Source organism: Cryptomeria japonica, unplaced genomic scaffold (assembly GCF_030272615.1).
Source record: "Cryptomeria japonica unplaced genomic scaffold, Sugi_1.0 HiC_scaffold_65, whole genome shotgun sequence".
In the NCBI taxonomy this organism is placed as follows: domain Eukaryota; kingdom Viridiplantae; phylum Streptophyta; class Pinopsida; order Cupressales; family Cupressaceae; genus Cryptomeria; species Cryptomeria japonica.
Genome location: NW_026728887.1, coordinates 535001 through 552500, shown reverse-complemented (window position 1 = coordinate 552500; position 17500 = coordinate 535001). Strand labels below are relative to the sequence as shown.

Sequence of the window (17500 nt, the reverse complement as noted above, 5' to 3'; positions counted from 1 at the left end):
CCGGCTGCGCTCCGAAGCGGGGTTATTGGAGCGCCGCCTCTTTTTTTGTCGGAGCGTTTGGTGGGGTTTCTCGCATTGGCTCTTCCGAGGCCCGGTTGCCACCCTGGCGCGCACGAAGTCGGAAGTAGGGTTAATTGCCCGGGTGCGCACCTTTGCCAGGGTGGGCACCTTACCTGGGCTGCGCACCAGGGCGGGCTCAAGATGGCACGCGCGTTCCGTTTTTTTCACTATCTTTCAAAACGGAAATTTTAAAATCTCCTTTTTTTTTTGCCTTTTCTGGAAATTAGTGAAGGCAGCGCATCAAAGGTGCGCACCTCGCTGCCCACCTTGGTGTGCTCTGAGGTGCGCACCCGGGAGCGCTACGAAGTGTGCTCCAAGGTGCGGCGTGCACGTTGTCGGAGCCCGGTTTGCCCCGGGTGCGCACCTCGCCTGCACCTTGGCCGGGGTGGGCACCTTGGCTGGGTTTGCCCAGGGTGCGCTCCGAAGCGGGGTTACTGGAGCGCCCCCTCTTTTTTTGTCAGAGAGTTTGGTGGGGTTTCTCGCATTGGCTCTTCCCAGGCCCGGTTGTTGGGTGCGCTCCCACCCTGGCGCGCGCGAAGTTGGAAGTTGGGTTAATTGCCCGGGCGCGCACCTTCGCCAGGGTGGGCACCTTGGTGCGCAAACCTTGGCTGGGCTGCGCACCAGGGCGGGCTCAAGATGGCACCAGCATTCCCTTTTTCTCACTATCTTTCAAAACGGAAATTTTAAAATCTCGTTTTTTTTTTGCCTTTTATGGAAATTAGTGAAGGCATCGCATCAAAGGTGCGCACCTCGCTGCCCACCTTGGTGTGCTCCGAGGTGCCCACCACGGTGCGCAACGCCGGTGCGAACCCGGGAGCGCCCCGATGTGTGCTCCAAGGTGCGGCGTGCACGAAGTCGGACCCCGGTTTGCCCCGGGTGCGCACCTCGCGTGCACCTTGGTGCGCACACCTTGGCTGGGTTGCGCGGCCTGGTGGGCACCATGGTGCGCACCAAGGAGCGCTCCGAAGTGTGCTCCAAGGTGCGGCGTGCACGAAGTCGGAGCCCGGTTTGCCCCGGGTGCGCACCTTCGCCGCGGTGGGCACCATGGCGTGCACGAAGTCGGAGCCCGGTTTGCCCCGGGTGCGCACCTCGCGTGCACCTTCGCCGGGGTGGGCACCTCGGCTGGGTTGCGCGCCCTGGTGCGCACCAAGGAGCGCTCTGAAGTGTGCTCCAAGGTGCGGCGTGCACGAAGTCGGAGCCCGGTTTGCCCCGGGTGTGCACCTCGGGTGCGCACCTCGCGTGCACCTTCGCTGCGGTGGGCACCTTGGCTGGGTTGCGCGCCTTGGTGGGCACCATGCAGTGCACGAAGTCGGAGCCCGGATTGCCCCGGGCGCACACCTCCGCCAGGGTGGGCACCTTGGTGCGCACAACTTGCCTGGGCTGCGCACCAGGAAGGGCTCAAGATGGCACCCGCGTTCCGTTTTTTTCACTATCTTTCAGAACGGAAATTTTAAAATCTCGTTTTTTTTTGCCTTTTCTTGAAATTAGTGAAGGCAGCGCATCAAAGGTGCGCAACGCTGGTGCGAACCTGGGAGCGCTCCGATGTGTGCTCCAAGGTGCGGCGTGCACGAAGTCGGACCCCGGTTTGCCCCGGGTGCGCACCTCGCGTGCACCTTGGTGCGCACACCTTGGCTGGGTTGCGCGCCCTGGTGGGCACCATGGTGCGCACCAAGGAGCGCTCCGAAGTGTGCTCCAAGGTGCGGCGTGCACGAAGTCGGAGCCCGGTTTGCCCCGGGTGCGCACCTCGCGTGCACCTTCGCCGCGGTGGGCACCATGGCGTGCACGAAGTCGGAGCCCGGTTTGCCCCGGGTGCGCACCTCGCGTGCACCTTCGCCGGGGTGGGCACCTTGGTGTGCAGACCTTGGCTGGGTTGCGCGCCCTGGTGGGCACCATGGTGCGCACCAAGGAGCGCTCCGAAGTGTGCTCCAAGGTGCGGCCTGCACGAAGTCGGAGCCCGGTTTGCCCCGGGTGTGCACCTCGGGTGGGCACCTTGGTGCGCATGCCTTGCCTGGGCTGCGCACCAGGGCGGGCTCAAGATGGCACCCGCGTTCCTTTTTTTTCACTATCTTTCAAAACGGAAATTTTAAAATCTCATTTTTTTTTGCCTTTTTCTGGAAATTAGTGAAGGCAGCGCATCAAAGGTGCGCACCTCGCTGCCCACCACGGTGCGCAACGCCGGTGGGCACCCGGGAGTGCTTCGAAGTGTGCTCCAAGGTGCTGCGTGCACGTTGTCGGAGCCCGGTTTGCCCCGGGTGCGCACCTCACGTGCACCTTCGTCGGGGTGGGCACCTTGGCTGGGTTTGCCCCGGCTGCGCTCCGAAGCGGGGTTATTGGAGCGCCGCCTCTTTTTTTGTCGGAGCGTTTGGTGGGGTTTCTCGCATTGGCTCTTCCGAGGCCCGGTTGCCACCCTGGCGCGCACGAAGTCGGAAGTAGGGTTAATTGCCCGGGTGCGCACCTTTGCCAGGGTGGGCACCTTACCTGGGCTGCGCACCAGGGCGGGCTCAAGATGGCACGCGCGTTCCGTTTTTTTCACTATCTTTCAAAACGGAAATTTTAAAATCTCCTTTTTTTTTTGCCTTTTCTGGAAATTAGTGAAGGCAGCGCATCAAAGGTGCGCACCTCGCTGCCCACCTTGGTGTGCTCTGAGGTGCGCACCCGGGAGCGCTACGAAGTGTGCTCCAAGGTGCGGCGTGCACGTTGTCGGAGCCCGGTTTGCCCCGGGTGCGCACCTCGCCTGCACCTTGGCCGGGGTGGGCACCTTGGCTGGGTTTGCCCAGGGTGCGCTCCGAAGCGGGGTTACTGGAGCGCCCCCTCTTTTTTTGTCAGAGCGTTTGGTGGGGTTTCTCGCATTGGCTCTTCCCAGGCCCGGTTGTTGGGTGCGCTCCCACCCTGGCGCGCGCGAAGTTGGAAGTTGGATTAATTGCCCGGGCGCGCACCTTCGCCAGGGTGGGCACCTTGGTGCGCACACCTTGGCTGGGCTGCGCACCAGGGCGGGCTCAAGATGGCACCAGCATTCCCTTTTTCTCACTATCTTTCAAAACGGAAATTTTAAAATCTCGTTTTTTTTTTGCCTTTTATGGAAATTAGTGAAGGCATCGCATCAAAGGTGCGCACCTCGCTGCCCACCTTGGTGTGCTCCGAGGTGCCCACCACGGTGCGCAACGCCGGTGCGAACCCGGGAGCGCCCCGATGTGTGCTCCAAGGTGCGGCGTGCACGAAGTCGGACCCCGGTTTGCCCCGGGTGCGCACCTCGCGTGCACCTTGGTGCGCACACCTTGGCTGGGTTGCGCGGCCTGGTGGGCACCATGGTGCGCACCAAGGAGCGCTCCGAAGTGTGCTCCAAGGTGCGGCGTGCACGAAGTCGGAGCCCGGTTTGCCCCGGGTACGCACCTCGCGTGCACCTTCGCCGGGGTGGGCACCTCGGCTGGGTTGCGCGCCCTGGTGCGCACCAAGGAGCGCTCCGAAGTGTGCTCCAAGGTGCGGCGTGCACGAAGTCGGAGCCCGGTTTGCCCCGGGTGCGCACCTTCGCCGCGGTGCGCACCATGGCGTGCACGAAGTCGGAGCCCGGTTTGCCCCGGGTGCGCACCTCGCGTGCACCTTCGGCGGGGTTGCGCGCCCTGGTGGGCACCATGGTGCGCACCAAGGAGCGCTCCGAAGTGTGCTCCAAGGTGCGGCGTGCACGAAGTCGGAGCCCGGTTTGCCCCGGGTGCGCACCTCGCGTGCACCTTCGGCGGGGTTGCGCGCCCTGGTGGGCACCATGGTGCGCACCAAGGAGCGCTCCGAAGTGTGCTCCAAGGTGCGGCGTGCACGAAGTCGGAGCCCGGTTTGCCCCGGGTGCGCACCTCGCGTGCACCTTCGCCGCGGTGGGCACCATGGCGTGCACGAAGTCGGAGCCCGGTTTGCCCCGGGTGCGCACCTCGCGTGCACCTTCGCCGGGGTGGGCACCTCGGCTGGGTTGCGCGCCCTGGTGCGCACCAAGGAGCGCTCCGAAGTGTGCTCCAAGGTGCGGCGTGCACGAAGTCGGAGCCCGGTTTGCCCCGGGTGCGCACCTCGCGTGCACCTTCGCCAGGGTGGGCACCTCGGTGCGCACACCTTCTCAATGTTTTCTTGCCTTTTCTGGAAATTGGTGAAGGCAGCGCATCAAAGGTGCGCACCTCGGTGTGCTCCGAGGTGCGAACCCGAGAGCGCTCCGAGGTGCCCACGAAGTCGAAAGTCGGGTTAATTGCATTGTTTTCCCCGGGTGCGCTCCGAGGTGCGCAACATCGGCGCGCACCAAGGAGGGCTCCGAAGTGTGCTCCAAGGTGCGCACGATGGCGTGCACCTCTGGTGCGCACGATTCGGAGCTCGGTTTGACCGGGGTGCGCACACCTTGGCTGGGTTGCGCACCTTTTGTGCGCTCCAAGGTGCGCACGAAGTCGGAGCTCGGTTTGCCCCGGGTGCGCACCTTCGCCAGGGTGCGCACCTTGATGCGCACGCCTTGGCTGGGCTGCGCACCTTGGTGGGCGCCATGGTGCGCACCTTTCGTGCGCTCCAAGGTGCGCACGAAGTCGGAGCTCGGTTTGCCCCGGGTGCGCACCTTGGTGGGCGCCATGGTGCACTCCGAGGTGCCCAAGATTGGTGCGCACCAAGGAGCGCTCCGAAGTGCGCTCCAAGGTGCGCGCGAAGTCGAAAGTTGGGTTAATTGTCCGGTTTGCCTCGGGTGCGCACCTTGCGTGCACCTTCGCCAGGGTGGGCGCCTTGGTGCGCACACCTTGGCTGGGCTGCGCACACCTTGGCACCCGCGTTTCCTTCATTTTAAATTTTTTTTTTTTACAATCTCTCAAGTGGGAAATTCTATAATCTCAACTTTTTTTGCCTTTTCAGGAAACTTTTGAATGGAGCGCATCATTGGTGCGCTCCGAAGTGTGCTCCAAAGCTCTCTCCAGCTGCGTGCACCTGCCCCGGCCGCGCACCCGGCCCCGCCCAGCTTCGCTCACCTGTCCCGGGCGTCTGGTGCGGAACCTTAGAGTAAGAAACATCACCGTGCACCTTGGCCAACGTGCGCGACTCGACCGAGCGCGCACTGGCCGAGGTGCACACCGATTTCACCTGGGTGCGCGCGCAGCACCTCGGGCGCACCGGGGTGCGCGCACAACGCCCGGGTTGCACCGTGGCCTGTGTGCTCGGGGTGCCTCGGGTGCGCGCTCGGTGTCGCCCCCCGCGCGCGCGGTAGTGCGGGCAGCGCACCCCGGCCCGGCCCGGCCCCGACGAGAACGCAAACGGGCAAAAGGTTTATTCAAATAGCATTGCGACGCCCGGCGAAAAACTAAAAAAGGGTGCAACACCGGGACTTCCCGGGAGGTCACCCATCCCAGTACTACTCCGGCCCAAGCGCGCTTAACTGCGGAGTTCTGATGGGATCCGGTGCACTAATGCTGGTATGATCGCACCCGTTATGAGCTTGTCGCAGTGTGTACTTAGCAAACCGCGACCCACGTGCGAATCCACCCCGGCCACCCACCCCCGTCGAGGTGCACACCCTCCCTCGCGAAGTGCGCCCCGTTCGCCAAGTGTGAGCCCTGCCCGGGTGCGCGCACCTTGCTAGGGCGTCGGGTGTGCACCCGGCCCGGCCTACGTGCGTGCACCTGGAGGGGGCGTCGTGTGCGTGCAGTGTCCCGTCTGCAACGCGGTGCCCACACACCACCTCGGGCGCAACGACCTGCGCTCACATGTGGGCCGAGTGCACCTTGGTGCATGTTCGGGGCGCCTCGGGTGCACGCTCGATCTTGCCCCGGTGCACCAAGGCGCTCGGTTTGCCCCGGGTGCGCACTTGGTGCAAGGTGGGCACCCAAAATAGGGATCAAGCACCAAAACACAAGTTTCGGGATGCAAAATGGGACCCAAGGACCACAAATGCGTTCCAAGACCCATGATGGGTCCACGAGAACAAAAATGTGTTCCGAGACTTAATAAACAAATATTGGGTTTTAGGAGAAGAAACATGCTCTGATGCCCAAAACGAGAATCGACCCCGAAAAGGCCACAGGCCAAAAGTGGGATGCGAGACAAAAAAAAATGGGACCCGAGGACCAAAATTGGGTTCCCAGGTCGAAGACAGGGCAACCGGACAAGAAACGACCTCTAAGGCTCGAAATGAGTCCCGACGACTAAAACTTGACAAGAAGCACCCATCAGGCACCCAACTCGACACCCATGGGATGCCGACCCACCCGGGCTTCCACCTAGCACACCTTGGCACCCACCCACCCTCGCACCCAACCTCGCACCCAACTTAGCACCTTTGAACCCACATTGGCACTCACCCTGACCCTGGCACCTTGGAACCCACATTGGCACTCACCTTGACCCTGGCACCCACCTTTGCACTCACCTTGGGACCCACCCTGGCTCCCACCTCGGCACCCACCCAGACACCCACCTTGGTTCCTTGGCACCCACCTTGGATCCTTGGCACCCACCCCGACACCCACCTTGGCACGCAACTTGGCTACTTGCCACCCACCTTGGCTCCTTGACGCCCACCCCGACAACCACCCCGTGACCTACCCTGGCTAGGGTTGGTGCACACCCACCCTGGTGCCCACCTTGGCACCCACCCTATGACCCACCTTGGCACGCACCTTAGTACCCACCCCGTTACCCACCCTAGGACCCACCCCGTGACCCACCTTGGCCAGGGTGGGTGCACCCACCCTGGTGCCCACCTTGGCACCCACCCATCCTAGCACCCAGCCTGTGACCGGGCTTGGAACCCAACCTTGCACCCGCACCCGTCTTGGCCAGTGTGGGTGCGCACCCATCCTGGCACCCACGTTGTGACACACCCTTTAACCCACGCACCCTAGCACCCACGTTGGCACCCACCTTGGAACCCAACCTAGCAACTTGGCACCCACCCCGTGACCCACCTTGGCATCCACCATAGCAGTCGCCGACTTGGCACCCACCTCGGCACCCACCTTGACACTTGTGGACCCACCTTGCCACTCACCCTAGCATCGACCCATCCTAGCACCCACCCTGGCACCTTTGCACCCTAGCACTCACCCATCCTAGCACCTAACCTGTGACCCACCTTGACACTCACCCTCGCACCCACCTTGGAACCCAACCTAGCACCCACCCACCCTGACACCAACCCTAGCACCTACCCACCCTTGCACCCACCCTGTGACCCATCTTGGCACCCACCCATCCTACCACTCAACCTATCACCCACCTTCTCACCCACCTTGGCATCCACCTTAGCACCCACCCACACTGGCACCTTGGCACCCACCTCGGGCAAGGTGGGTGCACACCCACCCTGGCACCCAATTTAGAACCCACCGAGCATGTTACCCACCTTGGCACCCACATTGCAGCCCACCCTAGTACCCACCCTATGACCCACATTGGCATCCACACCCTAGCACCCAGGCACCTCGACACCCGCCTTGACACCCACCCTAGCACTGAACCTGTGACCCACCTTGGAACTCACCCTAGAACCCACCCACCCTGTGAACCACCTTGGCATCCACCTTAGCACCCACCCACCTTGGCACCCACTCTAGCACTCACCCATCCTAACACCCAACTTGTTACCCACCTTGGCACCCGCCCTCGCGTCCACCTTGAAACCCACCCTAGCACCCACCCACGCAGGAGCCCACCTTGGCACCCAACCTAACACCCACGCATCCTGGCACCCAACTTGTGACCCACCTTGGAACCCACCCTAGTACCCACCTTTGAACCCACTATATCACCAACCCACCTTGGCACCCACCCTATGACCCTCTTTGGAATCCACCCTAGCACGCACCCACCCTGGCACCCACCATGGAGCGCACCCTAGCACCCACCCACCTCGGCACGCACCTCAACACCCACCTTGGTGTGCGCACTGCGCCAACCTCTCAAAGACCCTATGTGGTGCGCTCCAAAGTGTACACCTTTGGTGCGCTCCAAGGTGCGCACCTTTGGTGCACACCGAGGTGCACACCAAAGTGTGCACCGAGGTGAGCACCAAAGTGCACTCCAGGGTGCACACCAAGGCGTGCACCTTTGGTGCGGTCAATGCAAACGAATTCGGAAGTTGGGGTCGATGTCCTAATCGCTGCTGCAGACTACACGTATGAGAATCGGACAAATAGCTTTATATAGGGGAGGTGTTGCGTTTGATGGGTCGACTCCCCTGGTTGTGTGCACTGCACCAACTTCAAAGACCCTGTCTTGTTTAAGAAGTCAAAAGTTGGGGTGGATGTCCTAATCATTGCTGCAGTCTACGCATGTATGAGAATCAGACAAATAGCTTATATAGGGGAGGTGTTGCATTCGGTGGGTTGACTCCCCTGGTTGTGCGCACTGCGCCAACCTCAAAGACCCCGCATAGCAGAAGAAGTCGGAAGTCGGATTTTGGTGAGCACCAAGGCGTGCACCTTTGGTGCGGTCAACGCAGACGAATTCAGAAGTTGGGGTGGATGTCCTAATCGTTGTTGCAGGCTACACATGTATGAGAATCAGACAAATAGCTTATATAGGGGAGGTGTTGGGTTTGATGGGTCAACTCCCTTGGTTGTGCGCATTACGCCAACCTCAAAGACCTTGTTTTCGTTAAGAAGTCAAAAGTTGGGGTCAATGTCCTAATGGCTCCTGCAGGCTACACATGTATGAGAATCGGACAAATAGCTTATATAGGGGAGGTGTTGGGTTTGATGGGTCGACTCCCCTGGTTGTGCGCATTACGTCAACCTCAAAGACCTTGTTTTCGTTAAGAAGTCAAAAGTTGGGGTCGATGTCCTAATTGCTCCTGTAGACTACACATGTATGAGAATCAGACAAATAGCTTATATAGGGGAGGTGTTGGGTTTGATGGGTTGACTCCCCTAGTTGTTCGCATTACACCAACCTCAAAGACCTTGTTTTCGTTTAGAAGCCGAAAGTTGGGGTCGATGTCCTAATTGCTCCTGCAGGCTACGCATGTATGAGAATCAGACAAATAGCTTATATAGGGGAGGTGTTGGGTTTGATGGGTCGACTCCCCTGGTTGTGCGCATTGCGCCAACCTCAAAGACCCTGCATTGCGGATGAAGTCGAAAGTCAGAGTTTGGTGTGCTACAAGGTGTGGTCGAAGGTGCTCACCTAGGTGTGCACCTTTGGAGCACAGGAAAAGTGCCCTCCAAAAGTGCGCACCTTTGGAGTGCACAAAAGTGCCCTCCAAAAGTGCGCACCTTTGGAGCGCAGAAAAGTGCCCTCCAAAAAGTGCCCTCCAAAAGTGCGCACCTTTGGAGCGCAGAAAAGTGCCCTCCAAAAAGTGCCCTCCAAAAGTGCGCACCTTTGGAGCGCAGAAAAGTGCCCTCCAAAAAGTGCCCTCCAAAAGTGCGCACCTTTGGAGCGCAGAAAAGTGCCCTCCAAAAAGTGCCCTCCAAAAGTGCGCACCTTTGGAGCGCAGAAAAGTGCCCTCCAAAAAGTGCCCTCCAAAAGTGCGCACCTTTGGAGCGCAGAAAAGTGCCCTCCAAAAAGTGCCCTCCAAAAGTGCGCACCTTTGGAGCGCAGAAAAGTGCCCTCCAAAAAGTGCCCTCCAAAAGTGCGCACCTTTGGAGCGCAGAAAAGTGCCCTCCAAAAAGTGCCCTCCAAAAGTGCGCACCTTTGGAGCGCAGAAAAGTGCCCTCCAAAAAGTGCCCTCCAAAAGTGCGCACCTTTGGAGCGCAGAAAAGTGCCCTCCAAAAAGTGCCCTCCAAAAGTGCGCACCTTTGGAGCGCAGAAAAGTGCCCTCCAAAAGTGCGCACTTTTGGTGCGCACCAAGGCGCTGGTTCGGTCGTTGCAGGCGAGTTCGGAAGTTGGGGTCGATGTCCTGAGCGGAGGTGCAAACTACACAGGTGTCGGAATCGGACAAATAGCTTATATAGGGGAGGTGTATGCTTCGATGGGTCGACTCCCCAGGTTGAGCGCACCGCGCCAACCTCAAAGACCCTACGGTATGGATGAAGTCGGAAGTTGGGTCCGATGACCGATTCGATTAGTAGGTATGCTCATGAGGTCGGAATTTGGGTCCGATGACCTGCCATGTGCAGGAAGGCGAATGTTGACACTGTGCGTTGCAAGGTGCACACCAAGGCGCTGGTGCGGTCTTTTTAGTCGAGTTCGGAAGTTGGGGTCGATGTCCTGATCGGAGGTGCAAGCTACACAGGTGTGGGAATCGGACAAATAGCTTATATAGGGGAGGTGTATGCTTCGTTGGGTCGACTCCCCGGGTTGAGCGCACCGCGCCAACCTCAAAGACCCTACGGTATGGATGAAGTCGGAAGTTGGGTCCGATGACCGATTCGATATGTAGGCATACTCGCGAGGTCGGAATTTGGGTCCGATGACCTGCCACGTGCAGGAAGGCGAATGTTGGCACTGTGCGTTGCAAGGTGCGCACCAAGGCGCTGGTTCGGTCGTTGGAGGCGAGTTCGGAAGTTGGGGTCGATGTCTTGATCGGAGGTGCAAACTACACAGGTGTGGGAATCGGACAAATAGCTTATATAGGGGAGGTGTATGCTTCGTTGGGTCGACTCCCCGGGTTGAGCGCACCGCGCCAACCTCAAAGACCCTACGGTATGGATGAAGTCGGAAGTTGGGTCCGATGACCGATTCGATATGTAGGCATACTCGCGAGGTCGGAATTTGGGTCCGATGACCTGCCATGTGCAGGAAGGCGAATGTTGGGACTGTGCGTCGCAAGGTGCGCACCAAGGCGCTGGTGCCGTCGTTGCAGTCGAGTTCGGAAGTTGGGGTCGATGTCCTGGTCAGAGGTGCAAACTACACAGGTGTGGGAATCGGACAAATAGCTTATATAGGGGAGGTGTATGCTTCGATGGGTCGACTCCCTGGGTTGAGCGCACCGCGCCAACCTCAAAGACCCTACAGTATGGATGAAGTCGGAAGTTGGGTCCGATGACCGATTCGATACGTAGGCATATTGGCGAGGTCTGAATTTGTGTCCGATGACCTGCCATGCGCAGGAAGGCGGAATTTGGGTCCGATGACCGAGTTGATGGCGTGCCATGCGCAGAAAGGCGGAATTTGGGTCCGATGACCGAGTTGATGTTGATGGCCCGCCATGCACAGGAAGGCGGAATTTGGGTCCGATGACCGATTTGAAGGCGTGCCATACGCAAAAAGGCGGAGTTTGGGTCCGATGACCGAGTTGATATTGATGGCCCGCCATGCGCAGGAAGGCGGAATTTGGGTCCGATGACCTGACATACGCATGGAGTCCGACTCGGGGGCCGATGTTCGATTCGATGACTTGCATTGTGGGTAAAGTCGGAAGTTGTGGTCTTTGACCCGATTCGATGACCAGACTTCGGCTGCTTGAGAATCGGACAAATAACTTATATAGGGGAGGTAGTGTTCTCGAGCATCCTCCCCCCGTGCCCGTTTATGTCGATTGATGCTGGTGCTCGACTGGTTGGAGCGCTCGGATGCAAAAATCTTGCACCAGGATTTATCGATTGTGATGGACACGGCAAGTCTCCTGATTGCTATGCAGGAGCTCATCGTGAATCTCTATGCGGCCTTGGTATGGACTCGACCTGCGGAATGGTTCGGCAATGGTAGTCGCTCCAACACGTCCTTGCAATGGCCACAGAGGTGATTCGACTAGAGCTCCAGTCTAGCTTTTGGGTTGCTTGGCGGACTGGTATAGCCGCGATCGAGTTCCGGCCATGAACGTTTTAGATAGCTCTTGGGCTTTCTGGGACGGAAGTCGGAAGTTTGGGCTGTTGTCCGATTTGATGACCATTCTTCGGATGTGTGAGAATCGGACAAATAACTTATATAGGGGACTGTGTTGTCTCACGCAGCCCCCTCCGTGCCCCTCTATCTCGACCGATGTTGGTGCTTGAAAGGGTTGGGATCGCTCGGATTTATAAACGTGCACCACCATTTGTCGAGTGTGAGGGACGCGGCAGGTCTCCTAAATGCTATGCGGGCGCTCTCTGAGAATCTCTATCCGGCCTCGACACAGACTAGTCTTGCTGAATGGTTTGGCACTGGTAGTCGATCCAACACGTCGTTGTTGTGGCCGCCTAGGCGATTCGATTCGAGCCCCCGTCTAGCTTTTGGGTTGCTTGGCGGATTTTGCCCTATCCGCAAGTGAGCTCGGTCCCTAAACGTTCGAGAAACCCGATTGCTATGCGCCGACTCTCTTTCTTGCGAGCCTCCATCTAGCTTTTGGGTCTCTACGGAACGGAAGTCGGAATCTGGGACCGTTGTTTGATTCGACGAGGCAGACTACGGTTGTGCGAGAATCGGACAAATAACTTATATAGGGGAGGTGTTGACTGGAGCATTCTCCCCCGTGCCCCTCTAACTCGACCAATGCTGGCGCTCGAACGGTGGTAGCGCTCGGATTTTCATTGAGCGCCAGCATTGGTCGATTTAGAGGGGCATGCGAGATTCCCGAATGCTATGCGAGGGCTCTAACGGAAATGTCTATTGGTTTCGGTATGGATGCAATTGCGAGTGGTTCGGCAAAGGTAGTCGTTCCGATGCGTCCATGTCGTGGCCAAATCGATAATTCGATTTGAGCCCTCGTATAGCATTTGGGTCTCTCGATGTGATTCCGCATTCCAGTCCCTTTGGGCACTGCTTGAGCCGCATCCCAGGGGGTTCCCTTCCCAATAATCTGCCTCGCAACCCGATTGCTATGCGGTGAGGCTCCTCGGCCGCCTCGGAACTATCTGTGTATCAGACGCATCGCGGGATAAGGGGTTGGCAACGGTAGTCGCCCCAAGCGCGTCCGATGCTTGGACCATTCCGAGGCGGCCCTGAAGCCTCTTCCGTCTAGCCGTTGGGTCCTTCTCGCCGCATCCCTCGCCTCGCACCCCGATTGCTATGCGGTGAGGCTCCTCGGCCGCCTCGGAACTATCTGTGTATCGGACGCGTCGCGGGATAAGGGGTTGTCACTGGTAGTCGCCCCAAGCGCGTCCGATGCTTGGACCATTCCGAGGCGGCCCTGAAGCCTCTTCCGTCTAGCCGTTGGGTCCTTCTCGCCGCATCCCTCGCCTCGCACCCCGATTGCTATGCGGTGAGGCTCCTCGGCCGCCTCGGAACTATCTGTGTATCGGACGCGTCGCGGGATAAGGGGTTGTCATTGGTAGTCGCCCCAAGCGCGTCCGATGCTTGGACCATTCCGAGGCGGCCCTGAAGCCTCTTCCGTCTAGCCGTTGGGTCCTTCTCGCCGCATCCCTCGCCTCGCACCCCGATTGCTATGCGGTGAGGCTCCTCGGCCGCCTCGGAACTATCTGTGTATCGGACGCGTCGCGGGATAAGGGGTTGTCACTGGTAGTCGCCCCAAGCGCGTCCGATGCTTGGACCATTCCGAGGCGGCCCTGAAGCCTCTTCCGTCTAGCCGTTGGGTCCTTCTCGCCGCATCCCTCGCCTCGCACCCCGATTGCTATGCGGTGAGGCTCCTCGGCCGCCTCGGAACTATCTGTGTATCGGACGCGTCGCGGGATAAGGGGTTGTCACTGGTAGTCGCCCCAAGCGCGTTCGATGCTTGGACCATTCCGAGGCGGCCCTGAAGCCTCTTCCGTCTAGCCGTTGGGTCCTTCTCGCCGCATCCCTCGCCTCGCACCCCGATTGCTATGCGGTGAGGCTCCTCGGCCGCCTTGGAACTATCTGTGTATCGGACGCGTCGCGGGATAAGGGGTTGTCACTGGTAGTCGCCCCAAGCGCGTCCGATGCTTGGACCATTCCGAGGCGGACCCGAAGCCTCTTCCGTCTAGCCGTTGGGTCCTTCTCGCCGCATCCTTCGCCTCGCACCCCGATTGCTATGCGGTGAGGCTCCTCGGCCGCCTCGGAACTATCTGTGTATCGGACGCGTCGCGGGATAAGGGGTTGTCACTGGTAGTCGCCCCAAGCGCGTCCGATGCTTGGACCATTCCGAGGCGGACCCGAAGCCTCTTCCGTCTAGCCGTTGGGTCCTTCTCGCCGCATCCCTCGCCTCGCACCCCGATTGCTATGCGGTGAGGCTCCTCGGCCGCCTTGGAACTATCTGTGTATCGGACGCGTCGCGGGATAAGGGGTTGTCACTGGTAGTCGCCCCAAGCGCGTCCGATGCTTGGACCATTCCGAGGCGGACCCGAAGCCTCTTCCGTCTAGCCGTTGGGTCCTTCTCGCCGCATCCCTCGCCTCGCACCCCGATTGCTATGCGGTGAGGCTCCTCGGCCGCCTTGGAACTATCTGTGTATCGGACGCGTCGCGGGATAAGGGGTTGTCACTGGTAGTCGCCCCAAGCGCGTCCGATGCTTGGACCATTCCGAGGCGGACCCGAAGCCTCTTCCGTCTAGCCGTTGGGTCCTTCTCGCCGCATCCCTCGCCTCGCACCCCGATTGCTATGCGGTGAGGCTCCTCGGCCGCCTTGGAACTATCTGTGTATCGGACGCGTCGCGGGATAAGGGGTTGTCACTGGTAGTCGCCCCAAGCGCGTCCGATGCTTGGACCATTCCGAGGCGGCCCCGAAGCCTCTTCCGTCTAGCCGTTGGGTCCTTCTCGCCGCATCCCTCGCCTCGCACCCCGATTGCTATGCGGTGAGGCTCCTCGGCCGCCTTGGAACTATCTGTGTATCGGACGCGTCGCGGGATAAGGGGTTGTCACTGGTAGTCGCCCCAAGCGCGTCCGATGCTTGGACCATTCCGAGGCGGCCCCGAAGCCTCTTCCGTGTAGCCGTTGGGTCCTTCTCGACGCATCCCTCGCCTCGCACCCCGATTGCTATGCGGTGAGGCTCCTCGGCCGCCTTGGAACTATCTGTGTATCGGACGCGTCGCGGGATAAGGGGTTGTCACTGGTAGTCGCCCCAAGCGCGTCCGATGCTTGGACCATTCCGAGGCGGACCTGAAGCCTCTTCCCTCTAGCCGTTGGGGCTTTCTCGCCGCATCCCTCGCCTCGCACCCTGATTGCTATGCTGTGAGGCTCCTCGGCCGCCTTGGAACTATCTGTGTATCGGACGCATCGCGGGATAAGGGGTTGGCAGTGGTAGTCGCCCCAAGCGCATCCGATGCTTGGACCATTCCGAGGCGGCCCTGCAGCCTCTTCCGTCTAGCCGTTGGGGCCATCTCGCCGCATCCCCCACCTCGCACCACGATTGCTATGCGGTGAGGCTCCTTGGCCGCCTCGGAACTATCTGTGTATCGGACGCATCGCGGGATAAGGGGTTGTCACTGGTAGTCGCCCCAAGCGCGTCCGATGCTTGGACTATTCCGAGGCGGCCCTGCAGCCTCTTCCGTCTAGCCGTTGGGGCCATCTCGCTGCATCCCCCACCTCCTCGGCCGCCTCGGAACTATCTGTGTATCGGACGCATCGCGGGATAAGGGGTTGGCAGTGGTAGTCGCCCCAAGCGCGTCCGATGCTTGGACTATTCCGAGGCAGCCCTGCAGCCTCTTCCGTCTAGCCTTTGGGGCCATCTCGCCGCATCCCTCGCCTCGCACCCCGATTGCTATGCGGTGAGGCTCCTCGGCCGCCTGGGAACTATCTTCGTATCGGACGCATCGCGGGATAAGGGGTTGTCACTGGTAGTCGCCCCAAGCGCGTCCGATGCTTGGACTATTCCGAGGCGGCCCTGTGGCCTCTTCCGTCTAGCCGTTGGGGCCATCTCGCCGCATCCCCCACCTCGCACCCCGATTGCTATGCGGTGAGGCTCTTCGGCCGCCTTGGAACTATCTTCGTATCGGACGCATCGCGGGATAAGGGGTTGTCACTGGTAGTGGCCCCAAGCGCGTCCGATGCTTGGACTATTCCGAGGCGGCCCTGCAGCCTCTTCCGTCTAGCCGTTGGGGCCATCTCGCCGCATCCCCCACCTCGCACCCCGATTGCTATGCGGTGAGGCTCCTCGGCCGCCTTGGAACTATCTTCGTATCGGACGCATCGCGGGATAAGGGGTTGTCACTGGTAGTCGCCCCAAGCGCGTCCGATGCTTGGACTATTCCGACGCGGCCCTGTGGCCTCTTCCGTCTAGCCGTTGGGGCCATCTCGCCGCATCCCCCACCTCGCACCCCGATTGCTATGCGGTGAGGCTCCTCGGCCGCCTTGGAACCATCTTCGTATCGGACGCATCGCGGGATAGGGGGCTGTCACTGGTAGTCGCCCCAAGCGTGTCCGATGCTTGGACCATTCCTAGGCGGCCCTGAAGCCTCTTCCGTCTAGCCGTTGGGGCCTTCCCGCCCCATCCCTCGCCTCGCACCCCCGATTGCTATGCGGTGAGGCTCCTCGGCCGCCTTGGAACCATCTGTGTATCGGACGCATCGCGGGATAAGGGGTTGGCACTGGCAGTCGCCCCAAGCGCGTCCGATGCTTGGACCATTCCGAGGTGGCCCTGAAGCCTCTTCCGTCTAGCCGTTGGGGCCTTCCCGCCCCATCCCTCGCCTCGCACCCCGATTGATATGCGGTGAGGCTCCTCGGCCGCCTTGGAACTATCTGTGTATCGGACGCATCGCGGGATAAGGGGTTGGCACTGGTAGTCGTCCCAATCGCATCCGATGCTTGGACCATTCCGAGGCGGCCCTGCAGCCTCTTCCGTTTAGCCGTCGGGGCCTTCCCGCCGCATCCCTCGCCTCGCATCCCGATTCCTATGCGGTGAGTCTTCTCGGCCGCCGCGGAACTATACCTGTTATTGCTACTGCATCCTTCGGCTGGTAACCTCCTCTGCCGCCTTGGAACGTTCTCTTTGTCGGACGCGTCGCGGGATAAGGGGTTGGCACTGGTAGTCGCCCCAAGCGCGCCCGATGCATAGACCGCTCCGAGTCGACCTTGCTTTCAGCCTCTCACATGCATAGACCTCTCTGAGTCGACCCTGCAGCCTCTCACGTTTAGCCTTTGGAATCTCGCCTCACAACATGATTGCTATCCTTGATGCATCCCTTGCCTCGAGCCCTGATTGCTTTCTTGGCTGCATCCCTCCTCTCCTCACAGCCCGGTTGTCATCACTGCTTCATCCGTCGCTTCATGCATTCTGGCTGCTGGGCCCTTCCCACCGCACACCTCGATTGCTATCTCTTCTGCATCACACACCCCGATTGCTATCTCTGCTACATCCCTCGGCTCTCACTTCTGCATCCTTCGCCTCACACCTCGATTGCTATCAATGCTGCATCCGTAACCTCACACCCCGATTGCTATGCGGGGAGGCTCCTTGGCCGCCTTGGAAATTTCTGTGTGTCGGACGCACCGCGGGATAAGGGGTTGGCACTGGTAGTCGCCCCAAGTGCGCCCGATTCTTAGACCGCTTCGAGGTGACCTCGTAGCCTCTTTCGTCCAGGCTTCCTGCCTTCAACGCCCTTTTTACACCTCGATTGCTATGCGCGGGCTCGTTGGCGTCTATCACCTCTCTGCGAAGAGTGGCACGATGATTGTTGGGGTAAATCGTAGCAGTCCGATCTCTGGCCTTGGGCCATTGTGAGGGCTGATCGAT

General features: G+C 60.1%; 1 non-coding gene across 1 annotated transcript; it reads right to left on the bottom strand.

Moving 5' to 3' along the window:
- Window positions 1-5372: 5372 nt before the first annotated feature.
- Window positions 5373-5491, bottom strand: LOC131863587 (5S ribosomal RNA). The gene has a single exon (XR_009362487.1). It is a non-coding gene; the product is annotated as a 5S ribosomal RNA (ribosomal RNA).
- Window positions 5492-17500: the final 12009 nt, after the last annotated feature.